Genomic DNA, 6,601 nt, shown 5'->3' with positions numbered 1-6,601 from the left:
TGTGATGAATAAAGTTCTTGTTGGTTTAATTTTATTGGCTGTTGTTGTAGCGAAATAAAATTAATTAATTCATTCTATTTACTTTCAATAATAAGAGATCAAGCATTCCAAGAAACCACATCAATATTATATTTGGCAAACAAACTGTTTTACTGCAACGATATAGACTTAGCAGTTATCACAAGGTTAGACAGTTTGTATATATTCTAGAAGACCCACCAATGAAGTTTGGCTTCTTCATTTTAAAGTTGTTCTTCATTTAGCTATAATGTTCTAAGCTACTGCTCGTTTGTTCTTGGTCTCTTTTCCATTTCTATTTTCTCTCCATTCTACATGTGGTATAATATAGCCTGTTCAAAGCAATGCATTATAATATTGTGAATATACAAGTATTTAGTGGAGTGTCCTAATTCTCATTGGAGTCATTTACAATGTTATCTTGGATGAATAAATTATGAAAACTGAGTATACAAGACATTGATAACATCCAATTTTTGCTTACACATGTTCGGTTTCCAGCAGGGGAGCAACAACGATGACAATGTTCTTGATGATATTGTGGGTTGGGTAATAATTTGTTTGTGTTATTAACCAAACATCCTGAGGGGCAAAGTTTTGCTCCTGGTGTTGCAGTTGTTTCTTTAATACGTACACATGCTACTTTAGACTGACGGAGTTTTCTATTCCTTACGTGTACTAACAATTTAGTACTGGTTACCTTGTTTCTCTATGATAGGTGGTGCATTTGATGGTGACAGAAAGATGGATGAGTTGCAGCTCCTTTACAAACATTATGTGGTAGAATATTTGTCTTCTGGACACAAACTCAGCCCTTGTGGTGCACTCTGTGCCCAGATACAAAGAGGCGTTGAATGAGCACCCCATGAAAAGCACCACTGCTGGTTCTTCTATATGTGCAATTTGTTGTTAGCCTTTGAGTTGATGTAGGAGCCATTTTAATATGTTCACGAAACCTTCTCACTGACTGATTTTTTTCGTTTATATCCCGGAGTTATTGTAAATAAATTCTCTTACTTAATATACTCTCTCTTTCCATCCAACTTATTCAATCGAAAAAGAAAATAACACTGAGAATCATTATTTGTTTACTACTTGATGGTTGAGATTGACATAAGATTTGGCTAACAAATGGTGGTTATTATAACCAATGAGTTCCCACCTAGTACATCATTTAGAAACGATCAGCAAATTCAAAAGACAAAGTACTGAACTAACTATTTTGATATCCCTTCAACATCTTCCCTCATGAGTTGAAGCCCCTGGATCATCAGCTCTTTTAAACAATGGCTATTGTGAGAATAAAACATTATTATTGCAGAACCAAAACTAACATGTATTCAATATGTATTTCACACATAGTATATTTAGATATCACAAGGAAAACCAATAGCTGATATTCTAATTGTATCTCACACATAGTATAGTCAAATAACAAAATATAAGAAATATAAAGGAACTGGGAACCTTACAATTTGTTATCTGTCTCTTAAATAAGCATTGTTCAAAGGATTCAAACAAATAATCCCATTCACATAACATCCAAATTAAATTTAACAAAAATAATCAACCTATTCAGATTCTGATGCAGATCCAACAAGTCATATTAAAGACAAACATTTCCACACCATTGTGCCAAGCATCCACCCACACTCAACACATCACAAAGAGAGGGAAATAACCCTCTAATCTTAACACCAAAATGTTTCAAATTTACAAGCCCTAACAAGTTAAAATACAAACCATTAACAAAAAAACATGCAAAAAACCTAAAAAGTATCAAAGTGAAGTAGTTTAAGTTCTAAACATTCACGAATGAAGTGATAAAATATCCACATATTGCATAACAACATCAGCATTTGAGTATCTTAGACTAAGGACTCACTTCTTCAGCATTCCACATGTTACTAAAGGTACATCACTATATTTTGTAGGTCATAAAACCTTTATTTGCATTATCACTCATCTTACCGTAGGCTAAAGTACATCCACAGCATGACAACAAACATCTTTCAGACCCAAATAGAAATGACATTTTAAAGTCACTAAATGCGACAAAAGTAAAAGAATCACATAGTAAAAGCTCTATCCAATCTGCAAGCCAAATTGTATGATCCAATGGAGTTTCAGTTCAGCAACAAACTTAAAAAAATAACTGAATAACATAAGGAAAGATCTATGACTAGATTTCAAATAATGGACAATGTGTTTTATCGGGAACACTTTAGTTGATCTGATGCCAATTTAGTTGTCTAGTACAACACTTCAAAAGATGAGTTTGATCCAATGAACTGATCTGAAAGTTAATACATCATCCCACTAAGAATACGGTTATTTCAATCAAACTATTATAAGTTTTAGATTTATTACCAATTATTCAAGTGGGATTCAAACCCGCAATTAAGCAATTTTTCTATTGTCAACCTCACTGATGTGATTGACAATAGCAAAATTGGCAATTAAGAGTATCAAAAACCAACAACTTTCAGCAATGATATATGATTAATATGCTGCAAGAGAATCGCATCTGATCTTAAAACAGTAGAATATGACATCAAACTCACAATAGGACTATAATAAATCAAAACAAAAACCAATTACTGAAACCACATGAAGGTTCAGAACAGAAACCAGATATATAACACTGAAGCAAATTCTAAATCGAACAGTTACTTTTAAAGCTTCAGTAAATCCCTAGTTGGAAAATATAAGATTTCATGCCAATAAAGGAATCAGAAGTAAGAACTGATACGATGAGAAGGAAACTACAAAAACTAACTTCATAATCAACTGACAAAAGAGAAAAGAAGATCTATGGAGACCAATCCTGTATGCCAAGCCATTTATCCCCCCCCCCCCCCCAAATTTTTTTATTTAATTAATAGAAAACCCTGTGTTATGATCATAACATAAACAAAATACTTCAAAACAACTGATAATAGAACAAAACAACAGACACCAAAGGCTATAGAATCTATCCACATGCCAAAATAAAATCTTCCAAATACCAATTACCTTGATTAGACAAACGTAATGCATCACTTCCATTACACCAAACATCATCATAGGAGTGCAGGATAAAGTCCTAACTAATTGTGGCTTTGTGGGAGTGAAATGGAAAATTTTAGACTAATTCAAGCGCAAGTCGTAGTCAATTAGCAGATCTACAAAACCACAAACAAAATATATTTTTGAACATTGTAATCGACTCAACAAAAGACACTGACAACTGCTTAAACTTAGGTAAAAAACTCAAATCCACATAAAAGAAAACGAAGGTAAAATTCATTAACACACGGATCTCGAATCATACTCGAGAAACGTAGAAGAACCTCTACAACTTAAGAAACTAACATAGAGACAAAATTAACCACTTCTCTGTTTCGAGAAACCACAACAGCCGGAAGGGGAACAAATTCAAATGAACAAAAAAAAGTAAGAAGCAAAATTCGCACCGAAACAGCAAAGGAAATCAAACTTGTTTGGGATAAATTCGCACATGTAACCGGACGAGAGCAAAGCCCTAGAGCTGTTGGTGAGGCGGACGGCTGAATCTGAATGTTGGGGCTTTAGATTTTGAAATGAAACACAACTTTGGTTTGTCTTCTCCGCCGCCTCAACCTGCTGCTTCTCGAGCTTCTCCAATCCTCCCAAGATATTGACAACGATCGAAGCCTCCAGGACTTGGAGAAGTTCGAGAAGCAGCAGGTTGAGGAAGAAGAAGAAGCAGAGGAGAAGACGAACCAAAGTCTTGTTTCATTTCAAAATCAAGATATTGACAGCAACAAAATCCAGATAGGTGTCCAAGACAAGTGTTCACCTTTTTTACCAGCTTAGTAACTTAAAGAAAGCCCTCATGCATCATACTGACCAGTTCCTAACCCTGGATGATACAACTCTATTTCACTCAAATATTCTTCCGACTTGTGAAGCCTGATAAGTTTTCTATTCTTTGGCGGAAGGACACCAAATAATAGCAGGGAGCAATACAAAGGTCAAAACAAATCCTAAAGATTGCAAACATAAGTGAACCACATTCCTTCAACAACATGGTTAAACAAGACAACACATTAAAGAAGAAGAAATAAACATCACAAAAGTAAAAGATCTTGGAATACGATATATAACAACTACTACTTGACAAAACGGGTTTGATCACTATCAACTCATATTTAAAGAACTGGAGAACTATAGGCAATCTGAAGAGTGGTAGGAAAGGGCTCTCATCCAAAGGCTGGCACCAAAAATTTATTTTCTTAGAAACAACCTAACCACGTGCATCTAGCATAGAAAATAGAATTGGCAGCAAATCTCTTAGGTATCTCAGTATAAGCCGATCAGGTGAATTCGGAAGGGACCACAATGATGCTGAATTTAAGATGATGCAGAAAATTAACACTGAAAAGGTAATATGTACTTTCGAACACTTTAAGTTGGCTAATCACATCCAACCTGCAAATCCATCATCGGCAGCATTTTACTTCATCAATAATACCAAGTCAAACTAACAATTTATTTTCTCATTAACACTACCAACTTAAAAAGAATCTGTAATCATTAAAGTAATGGTTAACTAAATCAAGGTTGTCATTCCAACATCAATACCCATAAGCTCATTGAAACCGACCACAAGAACAGAGAAGCGTGCAGCCATGCTAAGAAGGAAACCCAAAATAGCATTACTCCATACAACAAACAAAAGGGGCCAACACAATTTTGTTTTGCTATATTAAACTACATATAATTATAAAATAATACTAATTTCAGCACCCATTCGACTATACCCACTTGTTATTATTAAGTAAGCCAAAGGTTGCAATTAGAACAAAAACTCAGGTTGAATCATAGTTCTACTAGATCATGTCCAAGCAAGCCTAAATCCAGAATACAGCTGCAACAAGGATGGTTGTTGCATTGAAGGGCTTGGGCCAGCTCCTTGTTGCCCAATTCGACATTCTTTGTAGCTTCAACTGCCTGGATGGATAAAAATAAAAATAGAGTTGCAGGAAATAGAATACTCACTTTCCAAATTCAGTTCAATGAGCTTGTAAGTTGCTTTTAGCTCTGACAACAACTGGTTGACCTTCTTACTATAAGGGCAATGGGTCTTGCTGCACATGTTACAAAGAGATTGCAGCAGAATGCATCATTATAAACTTAGAAAATAACACAGCATCTATTTTACCCAAACCCTAAACGATAGAGAAGTGAGAGAGACCTGGAACCATTCAGTGAACAAATGTAAGAGAGATGTTACCTTTTTTCCTCGATCTCTTTTGCAGAAATGGGTGTGAATGAAGCCAAATCGAAGCTTAGAAAAGGAAGGCGATGGAGCTCAACGAACCACCAGTGCGAGATTTGAATTTTTGAGAGTAAAAGAACTCGAGCAGAGATGTTACGACGACGGAAAGGAAGAATCGCACAGACAATCTCAGCCCTAGAGAAGCCAAATCAAAGCTGGAGCTCAACCTCAACGAACCAGGTTTCTTCTTCTTCTTCTTTGTTCTCAACTAACACGGTCACTGTTGTTGTTGTTCTTCTTCTTCTCTCCTTCGATTTCTCTTGATGTTCTTCTTCTCCAGCTTGGTTCAGAGCTCCAAAAACGTCAAATGAAATGGGCGGGGTGAAGAATAGGGGTTTGGTTTTGGGTAGTTTCAAAATGTTTTGAAAATTGGTTGTTTATACGATTACAGATTCGTGTATATACGTATAGGGCTTGGTTATATAATACCTCATAAAACGTATATATCAATCTTATACTAACCCACTCGAACCGCCTAGACGGACCGCTGGGTTTGCATGAACCGAACTGAGGAAACACGCTTTATGAGGTGGGTTTTGATTTAATTTGATTTTTTTAATGAGAGGATGATGCCAGCCGTATGATTAGATCGGACGGCTGGCTGCACGGTCAAGCGCATTAATGAGGCACTACTGAAGCAAAATTGTTCTATCAGACTCCTCATTTGATAAACCTACTCTTCAGTGAATCTTTGCTAAACTCATCATTGCTAGCTACTCTATTTGGGTTTTATGAAATGATGTTACGTTTAATAAAAAACCCCTGACTCGGTCTTTGTATCCAAGTGGTTAACTGAACAAGGCATTCAGGCCCCATTTTTGATAAATATTTCATCCTTCTAAAAGTGCCTTCCTTTCTAATTGGTTCTCCAACATGGCCCTTTGAAGAATGTTAGTCATTCACTTCCACAAGTGATAGATAAAACATGAATCTGAGTAATAGGGTGAACTTGGTACTGAATATCCTATAATCATAGACTTCCACTTTTGCTGCTATCTCCAGAAATTGGCATTCTGATAACCACAAGGTTTGATGATGTGAAGGATTGAAGACTTTATCTACTTTTACACCTCTTTACAATTGATCGATAGGATTGTCGTTGTTTGGTGTTCGAAACCTGTTAATCATCCTAATTAGTTAATGGACGTGGAAGAACCCATCTTGATGGATATGAGATTGAAACCCAACAGAACGATGATGAATTTTATTTTATTAATCTAAGAACTTGCATTTTTTGAGATCCGTTCAAGGCAAGCCCAACAGGAAAGTAGACTTGCAGAA

Source organism: Hakea prostrata, chromosome 8, assembly GCF_041222555.1.
Source record: "Hakea prostrata isolate BN-2017 chromosome 8, UWA_Hpros_2, whole genome shotgun sequence".
Taxonomy (NCBI): domain Eukaryota; kingdom Viridiplantae; phylum Streptophyta; class Magnoliopsida; order Proteales; family Proteaceae; genus Hakea; species Hakea prostrata.
Note: the sequence above shows the minus strand (reverse complement) of the source record.